Below are 15,844 nucleotides of genomic sequence, written 5' to 3'. Positions count from 1 at the left end.
TATTACCAATATAATGCCATTATAATGAATATAATATCAACATGGAGCCAAGGAGATTGTTCAAAGGAGTAGTGTGTGTGCTTTGCACATTGGAATTCTCGGTTCAACTCCTGGCAGGAGTCACTCCTGAGCACTGAGCAGGGTGTAATTTCCAGTAGCACTAGCAGTGGCCCCCAGATAAAACAAAATACAAATCAAACCAAACATATACCACTATTCTTGAGGCCAAAATGTCTCAAAGACCTCGACTACATGCTTTGCATTCAGCCCTGGGTAATGTATGATATCCTGGGCATTGACTTTGGAGTAATCTGAGATGTTACATGAGATGTCACTCAGAAACAAAGCAAGCAAACAAATATTCTATTGTTAATTACTAACTATATTCATTGTGATGAATGGTATATCCTTGAGATTATATATACTATATCTAACAGTCTGTACCTTTGATAACTTTTATCATTTCCCACACCTGCAACCATATTGCCTGAGCAATCAGCAATCTGTGTCTGTGGATTTTTTTTTCTTTTTGGGTCACACCCAGCAATGTTCAGGGATTACTCCTGGCTCTGCACTCAGGAATTACTCCTGGCAGTGCTCAGGGGACCATATGGGATGCTGGGAACTGAACCCGGGTTGGCCACATGCAAGGCAAATGCTTTACCCGCTGAACTATCACTCCAGCCCCTGTGGGTTTTTTTTAATCCATGTAGAATAAGAGCATATGTATAACTATTTTCATACTTGTGAGATTATTATAACATCATAATATGTTTTATTATCTATATTGCAAAAGTTAATTTTACCTGAAAAAAACACATATTTTATAATTTAGCCACCATGACCAGTTCTTTCTCATTCCCTTGTAAAAGTACTTTTCTGGCACCCTTTATATTTCTGAAAATATTCTTGTGCTGTGATATTATATCTCCCGTTAACTCATTCCAGTATATACTTTCTCTGCTGGATAATCCAAGATGTCATAATTTTCATTACTAGAATTCAAATTCAGACTCTTTTTGTCTTCCTCTTAAAACTGTCATATTGGGGATTAGGATTTTTAAAATGAATTCAGAGAGGAGTAACATACTCTTTCTATAACAGAATTCATCTAAGACACTTATTTTTAGTTTTGTTTCTGAATGCCTTAAATTATGAATTGGACTTAAATTTAAATATAAATGCTTTAGATTTTCTAGATTTATTTTCTCACAAAAATATTAACCAATTATGATTTCACAACATAAATTTCCATAGCACACAAGAAAATGAAAACCACTCTGACCAGAAGAAGCAGAAATAATAAAGAACAGATTTAGACTTTGTAGATCCACACAAATATAGATTTCACAACACACATAACTTTATTTGACAGAGATCAGAATCAGGAACAGTCCAAACTATTTTTTAAAGAAACTCACAATGATCAGATGCAACTTTAATTAAACAACTTTTCTTTCTTAGCGTCAGAATCAAAACAGCAGGTAGGTTTTAGGTCAATACATAGCTTAAATTAAAGTGTGTTCAAATTTAACACACAGTTCACAGAGTATAATTATGTTTTCCATAATATATTTCTGAAAACTATTGTAATAACTATTAAGGGTTTTTTGTTTTCAAGCCACACTCTTCAGTGATCAGGAATTACGCTTAACTCTCCCCTTAAGAATTAATCCTGTGGGCTCTGGGGACCATATGGGATTCTGGGAATATAACCCAGGTTAGCTGAATACAAGGCAAGAGCCGTCTGCTAGATTATCTCTCTGGCCTCAGTTTTTCAGTTTTTTAAAGACAAAATCTGAATACATATTTCAAATTCTATTTTATTAAGCTCAAAAAATTTTCAGTTAGTAAATGATATTACAAAAATATTCTGTTAATATACTCAGTTCCGAGGAACAATTCTTCTCCAGTGTCGAAAACGGCATGGTGAAATTCGTGCCTTCTTGTCTCGGTCAGACCAATGATGTCGTACTTGATCATTCGTGCTTGTACCATCAGGTCCTCGATGGATGCATCTGATGCTAGCGTACGTGCATTGAAAGTACAGATGATCATTTTTGTCTTCCTTCGTAGTGGCAGCCTACGTCGGCCTTGAGATTTTGTCGGCCTCTCCTTTCTCATACTTCTCAGTGCTGCCATGTCGGTGAGGCCTTCAGGGTCAGGTGAATGAGACCAGTTGTAGTTACTGGTTTTGGCATATCGAATACACAGCGGATAGCTTGCCAGGCTCTTCCGTGCGGGCGGAATACTCTCGGTAGCTTGCCAGTCTTTCCGAGAGGGATAGAGGCTTTTGGGGTGACCTCTAATCACCCTTGAAGGTGTTACCATATTTGAACCTATCAAATATGGTACGACAATTCCAGAAGATGGGTATTTAGTGTCTTATGATGTGTTGCGCGGTCTGGAAAGCGTCCTGGAGTGTGGCGACAGCTGGGTAGTGGAAGTAGTGTGGAGAGTGGAAGTCTGCCAGTGGGGTATTTATCTGGGTAGGGTGGGTCTCCTGTGCACAACTCGATCCCTGGGTGGTTGATGGAAGCAGACAGGGCAGGGTAGGGTGGGGCTCCTGATTAGAATCCCTTTGTCACCTGTGGTGGTGGGAGCAAGCAGAGAAGCTCTGTCCATGGGTCCGGCGAGCCTGGAGTCCAAGGTCTCAGAGAGTTCCGCTTATCTAGATCTGTGGGTCTTCAGTCGTGCGTGGGTCTCGGCTGGAGCTGCCACGCGGGTCCGGAAAGCGTCCTGGAGTGTGACGACGGCTGGGTAGTGGAAGTAGTGTCCTCGGAACATGCGATAAAAGAGGTGTTGGAGGTGTCGGTGTCCTTGTCAACACAAACTTGGCCAAGAGCATTGATTCATTCGAATGCCTAACAACCCGAATCGGACGTTTACATTTGAATAGATGTGGCTCACTGCCTGCAGTTTCTATCTTCGTTGTCTACGCACCAACATCTCATAATGATGAAAGAGAAATCGAGAAGTTCTACATGGAGCTAGAGAAGTTCTATAAAGAAGACCACACCTTCTACAAGATCATTGTGGGTGATTTTAATGCCAAGATAGGACCGAGAAGATCAGCTGAAGAACTTCACATCGGGACCCATGGCCTAGAATGGAAGGAACAGGGTGAGAGACTGTCTGAGTTCATCATGTCGACCAAGACCATTCATGGTAACTCAGAGTTCCAGAAGGCAGAATCTAAACGATGGACATGGGAGTCTCCCGGTGGACGATTCCACAACGAAATTGACCACATCATTTTCAATCGACGGTTTTTTCTGACTGATGTCGCTGTTGTCCCAAAATTTCGAACGGGATCGGACCACCATCTCCTTCGTACAAAATTCTACTTCACAGAGCGGGGAGAAAGGGCTGCAAAGTTCAAAAAGAGAACTCCCAGAATGACCACCAACTGGGAACTCTTTGGTACTATTGCGGAAACATGGGAAGATGCCATTGTTGACAACGTTGACGAGGAATACGATCGACTGGTTCAGCACCTCCATGAATGTGCGAGGAACGCCAAGAGAGAGATAGCCACAAAAAATCGCCTATCTTTGAAAACTCTTGAGCTAATTCTCCAGTGTGGTTTGGCACATGCCTCAGGCAACCACAAGCTAACGTCCGAGCTCGCAAAGCAGTGCAGAGATGCGATCAAGGAAGACCTCAAAGAGAGAAGAGCAGAAGTACTGGTAGATGTGGCAGAAGCTGAGAAAAGTATTCATAACGCCCGCCTATCCTTCGCCAACTATAAGACCAAGATGACTGCCCTCCGACATCCTGATGGATCCATCACATCCTCCAGAACGGCAATGGAGAAGATTATCCATGACTTTTACTCAAATCTCTTCGATAGCCATGTCCACTTGCCGACATACCAAATTCCACACGATGGATATGTCGTTCCCAACGTTCTCCCTTCCGAAATCCGACACGCCATTTCGTTGGTAAAGAAACAAACAGCACCCGGCCCAGACAAGGTCAGACCTGAACACCTGAAGAACCTGCCGTCAGTACTCATCAATACACTGGCTCGGCTCTTCACTCGCTACCTGTCTGAATGCAAGGTTCCGTCCCAATGGAAAACCAGCAGGACTGTACTACTGTTCAAGAAGGGAGACATCCATGACTTTGGCAACTATCGCCCGATCTGCCTATTGTCTGTCATCTACAAGTTGTTCACTCGAGTCATCCTAAATAAAATTGTCAGAACACTAGATGAAGGACAACCATGTGAGCAAGCAGGGTTCCGCAAAGGATTCAGCACCATCGACCATATCCACACAATAACCAAGCTCATTGAGGTTTCTCGGGAGTTCAAGATGCCGCTCTGCTTAACGTTCATTGATTTAAAGAAGGCCTTTGATTCTGTTGAGATGGAAGCGGTCATTGAAGCCCTAGCCAATCAGGGCATTCAAGCCAAATACATCAGGATCCTCCGTGAGCTGTATTGCAGATTCACTACCAGGATCTCACCATTCTACAAAGAAGTGATCGTTGATGTCAAGAGAGGGGTGCGGCAGGGTGATATCATTTCACCGAAATTCTTCAGCCACCCTCAAGAACATCATGCGACGACTGGAGGAACGACCATCTCCGAATGCAACAGCTATGTGTACCTAGGTCGAGAGGTCAACATGACAAATGACCTGGCACCCGAGCTGCGCAGGAGGAAGAGAGCGGCTTGGAACGCCTTCAAGAACGTCGAAGAAATAGCTAAGAGGACGAAGAACCTCCAGCTCCGGGCACATCTCTTTGATTCCACTGTTCTTCCTGCATTAACATATGCCTCAGAGACCTGGGCCCTACGCAAACAAGATGAGAACGCTATTCAGGTCTCCCAAAGAAGAATAGAAAGAGCTATGCTTGGAATATCACGTTTCACTCAAATGAGAGAACGAATCCGGAGTTCTGACATCAGTCTAGGATCAAGGATCAGGGACGCTGTCTCATTTGCCAAGGTGTCGAAAATCAGATGGGCTGCTCACGTAATGAGATTTAAAGACAACCGTTGGACTAGAGCTGTTACTGATTGGATTCCACGGGATGTCAAAAGACCGCGTGGCCGCCCACCTACCAGATGGTCAGACTTCTTCGTCAAGATCATGAACGATCGGTTTGAGGCCCTTCATGTTCCCGGAGCGAACAGATGCCATTGGGCGCCCGCTCGAGCAAATCGACGACTAACGGGAAGTTAAGTGAAGTGATTAAGTGATACTCAGTTAATAAAATGATATTATTTTTAACTCTCTTTTTTCTCGTGTCCCTTTCTTCCTCTCATTTAATATTTTTTTCAGTAGAATTAAAATTTATTTATACTCTTCACATGAAATCCAAATCTTGGTCTTCTTAACTAGCTGTGTGAAATTGATTATCTTACGGGCTGGAGCAATAGCACAGCGGTAGGGCGTTTGCCTTGCACGCAACCAACATGGCCGACCCGAGTTCGATTCCTCCGCCCCTCTCGGAGAGCCCGGCAAGCTACCGAGAGTATCTCGCCCATATGGCAGAGCCTGGCAAGCTCCCCGTGATGTATTCAATATGCCAAACACAGTAACAACAAAGTCTCCAATGGAGATGTTACTGGGCCCGCTCGAGCAAATCGATGATCAACGGGAGGGCCTTTACCTTTACCTTACCTTAAGTAAATCTTTCTAAAATTTATATTCCTCATAAATCAAATTAAAGTAATTATAGCAACCATATATTAAGAACACCATAAAGTCTAAATTGGGACCGAGATAGTACAGGGGTAGGGTGCTTGCCTTGCATGCAGTTGATCCAGGCTCAATCCCCAGTAAAAAAAAAAAAAATAAGGTGACCTAGCACCACCAGGAGTCATCACTAAGCACAGAGCCAGGAAAAAAATCCTGAGTACTGCCAGGTGTGCCCTCCTTCCTCAAAAACAGATAAAACTGAATTTAATGCAATATAGCACTACACGGCAGCGTTGTCCTCCCATTATTCATCAATTTGCTTGAGCGGGCACCAGTCACGTCTCACAACAAATTGTGAGACTTGTTGTTACTGTTTTTGGCATATCAAATACATCATGGGTAGCTTGCCAGGGTTTGATGTGTGGGCGAGATACTCCCAGTAGCTTGCCGGGCTCTCAAGAGGGGCAGAGGAATTGAATTCAGGTCAGCTGCGTGCAAGTCAAACGCCCTACCTACTGTGTTATAGCTCCAGCCCTAAATGTTATACATCTTATTAAAATATTTTTAAGTATAGACACTATCATCATTGTGATAATATCTTTCCCACAGTAATTCAGCATATTCTGCTGATATCTATGGCCCAGGTTGGAAGCTGGTCTAATGAATCATGTGTTCCCCAAAAGTATGAAATCATTTTGTTTCTATAGCTGCAGTTACCTCTCTGCATGAAATGACAGGTTGAAAGGGAAGACTACTAGAACTTAAGACATCTTTCATCCCATGCTCAGCCATACTGCAAAAGTTTGGTAGAGTTAAGCTCCTCTCTCCCGTTTATCCATGATTTGATGTCAACAATTTGGTTTATAAATGCTATCGAATTCAGAAGTTCCTGAGTAAAATCAAAACCACCCTCCATATATAGAGGGTTAGGAGAGATAATAACAAGAAAAGCAGCCAACCACCCTGGATTTGTATGTGACAGTATTGATAAACAAATGTCATTATAAACATGAGTAAATCTAAGCACTCACCACTCAGAATCTTACTGCAACAGACAAGAGTCTTGTCTTGCTTCTGGCTGACCTGGGTTTGATCCCCAACACCACACATGATCCCTTAAGAACTACTAGGAGTGACGCCTACACAAAGCCGGGAGTAAACCCTGAGCACAGTTGGGTGTAGTCAAAAACGCAGAAACAAAACAGTGTTTATAGAGAGATGTTAATGGACTGCATCCTATTTACCATCTCTACATGGTCTAAATAATATTACTTTTCAGGGCTACTCCTTGACACAGTTCCTCACTTGGGATCAATGGTCATAAAGAATAATTATGTTTGGTATTTATGATACCAAATTTGGAGTGATATTTATGATATTTATGATACAAATATTTATGTATGTATACAAATATTTATGATACAAATATTGGAGCGATAGCACAGTGGGTAGGGCGTTCGCCTTACAAGCGGCCAACATGGCCGACCCGAGTTCGATTCCTCCGCCCCTCTCGGGGAGCCCGGCAAGCTACCAAGAGTATTCGATATGCCAGACACAGTAACAACAAAGTCTCCAATGGAGACGTTACTGGGCCCGCTCGAGCAAATCGACGATCAACGGGAGGGCCTTTACTTTACTTTTACTTTTACTTCTCATGCTTCATTCAGAGACTTGTGTTTCTTTGTAAAAGAATGTAATCTTGGGGCTGGAGCGATAGCATAACAGGTAGGGCGTTTGCCTTGCACGTGGCTGATCGGGGTTAGATTCTCAGCATCCCATATGGTCCCTCCTGCACTGCCAGGAGTAATTCCTGACTGAAGAGCCAGGGTAACCCCTGTGCATCGCTGGGTGTGACCCAAAAAGCAAAAAAGAAAAAAAAAAGAATGTAATCTTGTTTTTAGTGGCACGTGGACAGTGGGGATATTACACACAAAGACAACAAATATATTCTTTTTTTTTCTTTTTTGGGTCACACCCGGCGATGCTCAGGGGTTACTCATGGCTCATGCACTCAGGAATCACTCCTGGTGGTGCTCGGGGTACCATATGGGATGCTGGGAATCGAACCTGTATCGGCCAGCTTGGCTGCATGCAAAGCAAAGGCCCTACCCGCTGTGCTAGCGCTCCAGTCGCAACAAATATATTCTTTCATGAGGTAATGCAAGTCTCTTAATGAAGCTTTATAAGTGGTTATTATAAATGCCAAACATAGTTTCAGTGACATTAAAATGTGAGAACAAACATGATTTCATCAAATATTTGTTTAAATATGTTCTCATAAGCTCTTTTTACTTTAATGATATTAAATGAAATTTTCCATATTGAGATCAATCTTTGATAAGTGAACTGGTACTCAGATAACATGTATACAGATTTTCCCAGCTGCCAGACGTTGGGTTAAATTTCTCAGGACCATGTAAATATATAAGCAACCATCTTGCATCTGGAAACCTAGGAGTCTGAGAAAGGGAAAACAGAAAAATGCGAACTGATTGATGTACACACTGAGTACAATGATCATAGTTGTGAGGAATAGGTGAAGCAATGAACACAAAATGCTTCCCATACTGTCCAGCGTTTAAGAAAAAAAAAACACTCAGAACCAGATCTTTGGTCAAGAGTGTACTGCTTTATCCACATATATCTGTTGCATTCAGAACATGATATCATCTGGCCTGAAAGTGACAGAGTTAAAATAAGCATATCAAATTATAGTCCTTTAAAGAGAATTATTAAAAGTCACAGTCCACATGTAAGACATTTCTAGGTTTAGAAATAAATGGTTTTCACACCAGCGCTTCTCATCTGAAAGGAAGTAAAAGCTAACATGGAACATGAATATGAAATGACAAAGGAAGGTAAAGTATTAGACATCAGACTGATCAGAGGGAACATGACAACAAAGAAATCCAGGGTCTGCTTCCAATCTAGACCACCACTCTGAGGAGGATAGTTTCATTGAACTTGAAACTACAGTGAAGGGAACTGCCAGCCAGCTAAGGGAAACTCAAATTCAGCCTCCTATGGAGACGCTGAGAAGACAAAATCGTACTTATCTCATACCCTGGCAGTATAGTGTAGTTTTAGAGTGAAGACAAAAGTTTCTGATTTGAAGAAAAATGTATGAATCTAAATTGAAAAGAATAAAGTACTGAGACTACCAAAGGAACTCACAATTACAGCAAAAAACTAAAAGTGGTTATTTGGGTTATATATTTAGAGACTGATTGAGAACAAGGGCATCTGGGTACCTACTAGGTAGGTTTTAAACATAGCTAATAATGAAACCATTCATCAGTATAATGTCAGAGAGCTAGTTTAGAAACATAGATCTTAAAAATTAACCTGAAATAGGAAACAAAGGGAAGTAGACTGAATTGACACAGCTTAAGTCTAAAATTTGCTCGAGTGGGCTGGAGCGATAGCACAGCGGGTAGGGCATTCAACTTACAAGTGGCCAACATGGCCGACCCGAGTTCGATTCCTCCGCCCCTCTCGGAGAGCCCGGCAAGCTACCGAGAGTATTCGATATGCCAGACACAGTAACAACAAAGTCTCCAATGGAGACATTACTGGGCCCACTCGAGCAAATCGACGATCAACGGGAGGGCCTTTGACTTTTATCGAGCAAGTCTAAAATTACCACATTTACAGTAATAGACCAAGATTAGATTTTTTTCATTAAATATATTGTCCATTTTTACATACCTAAAATTTGTAAGCTGGCATTTATGATATAGAACACTAAGTAGTTCTTTTTATTAATAATGTCATCACTAATCACTTAATCACTTAATCCCCGTTATTCATCGATTTATTCGAGCGGGTGCCAGTAACGTCTCCATTCATCCCGGTTGCGTGCTAGCGTAGCCCAATGGTATCTGTTTGTTCTAGGAACATGCAGAGCCTCAAACCGATCATTTAGGGTCTTGACGAAGAAGTCTGACCATCTTATAGGTGGGCGTCCACGTGATCTTTTGATGTCCCGTGGAATCCAATCAGTAATGGCTCTAGTCCAGCGGTTGTCTGTAAACCTCATTACGTGTCCAGCCCATCTGATTTTTGATGTCTTGGCAAATGAGACAGCATCCCTGATTCTTGAGCGTTGACGAAGATCAGAACTCCGGATTCTATCTCTCATTTCAGTGAATCGTGATATTCCAAGCATAGTTCTTTCAATTCCTCTTTGAGAGACCAGAATAGCGTTCTCATCCTGTTTTCGTAGGGTCCAGGTCTCTGAGGCATATGTTAATGCAGGAAGAATAGTGGAATCAAAGAGATGTACTCATAGCTGGAGGTTCTTTGTCCTTTTAGTTATTTCTTCAATGTTCTTGAAGGCATTCCAAGCCGCTCTCTTCCTCCTGCGCAACTCAGGTGCCAGGTCATTCATCATGTGGATTTCTCGACCTAGGTATATATAACTGTTGCATTCGGAGAAGGTGGTTCCATTGAGAGCGAATGGAGCGTCAGGAACAAGGCTGATTCTCATGAACATTGTCTTCGTAAGATTCAGCTGTAGTCCGACCTTTCTACATTCACGGTCAAAGTCGTTCAGCATTTGTGCCGCTTGGCTGATGTTTGGTGTTATTAGAACGATGTCATCAGCAAAGCGGAGGTGGTGTAGTTGCCGACCATCTATCTTCACTCCCATGTTTTCCCATTCCAGTCGTTGCATGATATTCTCGAGGGTGGCACTGAAGAGTTTTGGTGAAATGGTATCACCCTGCCGAACCCCTCTCTTGATATGGATGATTACTTCTTTGTAGAATGGTGAGATCTTGGTAGTGAATCCGCAATAGAGCTCATGAAGGATCCTGATGTATTGAGTTTGTACGCCCTGATTGGCTAGGGCTTCCATGACCGCTTCCGTCTCAACAGAATCAAAGGCCTTCTTTAAATCAATGAACGTTAGACAGAGCGGCATCTTGAACTCCCGAGATACCTCAATGAGCTTGGTTATTGTGTGGATATGGTCGATGGTACTGAATCCTTTTCGGAATTCAGCTTGTTCACATGGTTGTCCTTCATCTAGTGTTCTGCTAATCCTATTCAGGATGACTCGAGTGAATAGTTTGTAGATGACAGACAATAGGCAGATTGGGCGATAGTTGTCAATGTCGTGGATGTCTCCTTTCTTGTATAGTAGTACAGTCTTGCTGGTTTTCCATTGGGATGGAACCTTGCATTCAGACAGGTAGCGTGTGAAGAGTCGAGCCAATGTATTGATGAGTACTGATGGTAAGTTCTTCAGGTGTTCAGGTCTGATCTTGTCTGGGCCAGGTGCTCTTTGTTTCTTTACCGACAAGATGGCATGTTGGATTTCGGAAGGGAGAACATTGGGAACAACATATCCATCATGTGGTATGTGGTATGTGGGCAAGTGGATGTGGCTATTAAAGAGATCTGAGTAGAAGTCATGAATGATCTTCTCCATTGCCCTTCTGGAAGATGTGATAGATCCATCATGATGTCGGAGGGCAGTCATCTTGGTTTTGTAGTTGGTGAAGGACAGGCGGGCATTACGAATGTTTTTCCCAGCTTCTGCTGCATCTACCAGTACTGCTGCTCTCCTGTTTTTGAGGTCATCCTTGATGGCTTTTCTGCACTGTTTTGCCAGTTCGGATGTTCGCTTGTGGTTGCCTGAGGCATGTGCCAAGCCACGTTGGTGAATAAGTTCAAAAGTGTTCGAAGAAAGACGATTTTTTGTGGTTATCTCTCTCTTGGCATTCCTTGCACAATCATGGAGGTGCTGAATCATTCGATCGTATTCCTCATCAATGTTGTCAATGACGGCATCTTCCCATGTTGCCGCAATAGAGCCAAAGAGCTCCCAGTTGGTGGTTGTTCTGGGAGTCCTCTTCTTAAACCTTGCATTCTTTTCTCCTCGTTCTGTGAGGTAGAATTTTGCACGAAGAAGACGGTGGTCTGATCCCGTTTGGAATTTTGGGACAACAGCAACATCGGTTAGGCAAAACCGCCAATTGAATATGATGTGGTCTATTTCATTGTGGAACCGTCCATCAGGAGACTCCCATGTCCAACGTTTAGATTCAGCCTTTTGGAATTGTGAGTTACCATGGAAAGTTTTGGTTGACATGATGAACTCAGACAGTCTGTCACCTTGTTCGTTCCATTCCAGGCCATGGGTTCCGATGTGGAGTTCATCGACTGATCTTCTTGGTCCTATCTTGGCATTAAAATCACCGACAATGATCTTGTAGAAGGTGTTATTTTCTTTATAGAACTTCTCCAGCTCCATGTAGAATTTCTCAGTTTCTCTTTCACCATAACTGGATGTTGGTGCATAGACAACAAAGATAGAAACTGCCGGTAGTGAGCCACATTTATTCAAGTGTAATCGTCCGATTCGGGTTGTTAGGCATTCGAATGAATCAATGCTCGTGACTAAGTTTATGTTGACAAGGACACCGACACCACCGACGCCTCTTTTATCACATGTTCCAAGGAACAGTTCTTCACCAGTGTCGAAAACAGCATGATGGGATTGATGTCTTCTCGTTTCGGTCAGACAAATGATGTCATACTTGATCTTTCGCACTTGTACCATAAGGTCTTCAATGGATGCAGCAGATGCCAGCGTATGAGCATTAAAAGTACAGAAGATCACTTTTGTTTTTCTGCGTTTTGGCAGCCTATGTCTGCCTTGGTGTTTTATCAGCCTCTCCTTCCATATCCTTCTCGACTCTGCATATTCAGGGTTAGGGAAATGAGATCCATTTATTACTGGATTTGGCATATCAATTTGGTCTATTTGGCATAGACCACGGATAGCTTGTCAGGCTCTGCCGTGTGGGTTGGATATTTAAGGTACCCTGAAAACTTAGAGAAAAGTAGATAAATAGTCGCGCAACCGCAAATGCGGCCGCGCGCTCCCGGGAGCTTGTTGTGATAATCTCTTTATCCTGGCCGTTGTTGGGGTTACACAGCAGTTGGAGGGTGTAACTGTCTACCTACTGACAGGTCCAGTCGCAAACCATGCAGGCTTGGAGATCTCAGCCCCGGGTCCCACACACCTGGGTTCCTCTGCCAGTTCTGTTATGTCTGAGGCTTATCCAAGTGTGTGGAGAGTGGCCCCAGTAAGGCCTTGGTTGGGGCCTGGAGGTCTTCAGCTGTTGGGCCCTGGCGAAGATAGTCAGACACAGGGTAGGAGACTCTGCCTTGTGCTCTCCCGGGAGGTTGTTGTGATAATCTCTGGATCCTGGCGATCCTGGCCGTTGTTGGGGTTACATGGCAGTTGGAGGGTGTAACTGTCTAGCTACTGACAGGTCCAGTCCCAAACCGTGCAGAATGTCATAAGTGCAGGAAAGATTTATTTTTTAAAGTATAGTAACATATGTTTAGAAAGGTCTTATTTAAATATGACTACTAAGATATTTTCCTTTACATTGAAAAACCAGTAATTTTATTAGACTTTCTGCTTTCTGTGATAGAAAACTACTTAAAAACAACGGACAGTTTCTTGTGGCATGAAAGCAATCTATTATCACATTTAGCACCACCATTAAGTAAAAAAGAACTGATTGGTCCCTAGAGTAACATACACCCATAGATTAAGTGTCAGGATTGAGCAATTGTACATTAGATCATGTCATGGCTAACCTAGGAAGGTTTATACCACAATATAACCTCAGCTTCTGATATTATAGTTAGTTAGCTTGAAAGGATCTGTGGTTAGTATTAATTTAATTAAATAATTTCTTGGGCTGGAGCTACAGCACAGTGTTTGCCTTGCATGAGGCTGACCCGGGTTTGATTCCTCCGTCCCTCTCCAAGAGACTGGCAAGCTACCAAGAGTATCCTGCCCACACAGCAGAGCCCTGCAAGTTCCCCATGGCATATTCAATATTCAATGTGCCAAAAACAGTAACAACAAGTCTCACAATGGAGATGTTACTGGTGCCCACTTGAGCAAATCGATGAACAATGGGAGGAGAGTGCTACAGTACTAAATCATTTCATGTTTTCCTTTATGTAAATATTATTTGATAACTTGGAAAATCTAATAAAATAAGCATGCAGCATAAAATAAGTAAGTTATTATAGCACAGTGGTAGGGCGTTTGCCTTCCTCGCAGCCAGCCTGGCAGAGCCAGGTTCGATTCCTCCACCCCTCTTGGAGAGCCCGGCAAGCTACCGAGAGTATTTCGCCCACATGACAAAACCTGGCAAGCTACCCCTGACGTATTCAATATGCCAAACACAGTAACAGCAAGTCTCAAAATAGGGACGTTACTAGGCCCACTCGAGCAAATTGATGAACAACAAGACAGTGTTACAGTGCTAATAAATAAGCGATGCTTAATTATCTCATTCGGAGAGCCCGGCAAGCTACCGAGAGTATTTAATATGCCAAACACAGTAACAACAAAGTCTCCAATGGAGACGTTACTGGGCCCGCTCGAGCAAATCGACGATCAACGGAAGGGCCTTTACCTTTTACCTTTTAATTATCTCATAAGGACACTATTTAAACTATAAGTACTATACACTGATTTCAGTGTTAGCAATTTGTAAACTAGATAAATCAGTAAGAAAATCTAAGTCAGAAATATCTTGTAAATCAATTGGGTTATGTGATATACATTAAATATTGATTATTAAGATTTGAACCAAACCAACCAATAATGGAAGAGACTAATATACTCCTCAAGGGCTAAACAATTGGTTCTACATCAACATTATTGCACACACTATTTCTTTTAAGGGACTGGAGCAAAAGCACAGTGGTAAGGCATTTGCCTTGCGCGCAGCCAGCCTGGCCAAGCCGGGTTCGATTCCTCCACCCCTCTCGGAGATCCCGGCAAGCTACCTAGAGTCCAGCAAGCTATCTCGCCCTCACGGCAGAGCCTGGCAAGCTACCCGTGACGTGTTCAATATGCCAAATACAGTAACAAGTCTCAAAAAAATGGAGATGTTACTGAGCCCGCTTGAGCAAATCGATGAACAGCGGGAGGACAGACAGACATATTTCTTTTAATCTATATATTTTGGTTTTGGAGACCACACCCCACATTGCTTACTTCTGACTGCACTTAGAGATCACTCTGGGGAACCATTTAGGACTCTGGGGTTGGAACTGGGTCAGCCTCAAGCAAGGCAAACCCCTGCCTATTATACTATCTCTGCAGCCTTGGCAAACACTACTTCTTTATTGAAACACCTATATAGTCTGGGTTTTTGTTTGGTTTTGGCTTTATAGTCTCATCCGCAGAGCTTATTGAGGGCTACTCATGCTTGGTGCAGATGGATAGATCCTGGTAATGTTCAGTGGACGATGCAGTGCTGGGAACTGAACCCAGTGACAGATACTGGCAAGGTCAGTGTTGAGTGATATTACCAACCACTAGACATCTTTGCTAAAAAGAAATTTTGCTCAGCATTGCAAGCCTGTAGGGGGCTGCCATTTGTACTGATTCTGTGAGCCATAGGAAGTCTGTCTTATATATAATGGAAACATGTCTTCTATCTAACCCCACCCCTAGATCTTTTGTATATCTATTGATTTCTGGTAGCCTACATATTGACTGGATGTGTTACTTACTTTCTGATTTCATAACAAATCACAACATGATTACTAACATCCACAGAGTCTATGTCCTTCTGGATACAAAGGTCCACATCTGTGCAGAGTTCCACTTGAGATAGCAGCTAATACATAATTTCAGAATATATCGTTGAGCTTTCTTTACAGTACATAACATATAAGTCTGAAGGTAACTATTTTTTATTTTCTGAGTGGTAGGGATTTAACCTAGAGTCTCACACTAAGTTACATCTCCAGCTTCTCTTTCTGCATTTCATAAGACATTCAGTCTACTACAGATTACTTTTTCCTAAACCACTCAATTCAAAAATACATAGTAATTTATAAACACTTTGCTACATTATTGGTACATTATTGCTACATTATTACTTAGATGTTTTGAGTTATTTAGAAAAAAATCAAAGGCCTTAAATAATAAAAGTTATTTACTCTTGTTTTTAAAATAAAAAGCCTCCAAGATGTCTGTTGTCAAATGTTAGGTTTTAAGCATACTCTCAATTAATTACTACCTTAAATTTTCTATAACGTTAACCTATTCTTCCCATATTAACTTTAATTTCATAGATATCTTCCTTTATCAACTCCATGAAGATACTGTACCTCTTCCTGTAGCTTTTGAAGATGCT

The sequence above is a fragment of the Sorex fumeus genome, unplaced genomic scaffold, assembly GCF_029834395.1.
Source record: "Sorex fumeus unplaced genomic scaffold, SorFum_2.1 ptg000129l, whole genome shotgun sequence".
NCBI classification, from domain to species: domain Eukaryota; kingdom Metazoa; phylum Chordata; class Mammalia; order Eulipotyphla; family Soricidae; genus Sorex; species Sorex fumeus.
This window is presented reverse-complemented; position numbering follows the sequence as displayed.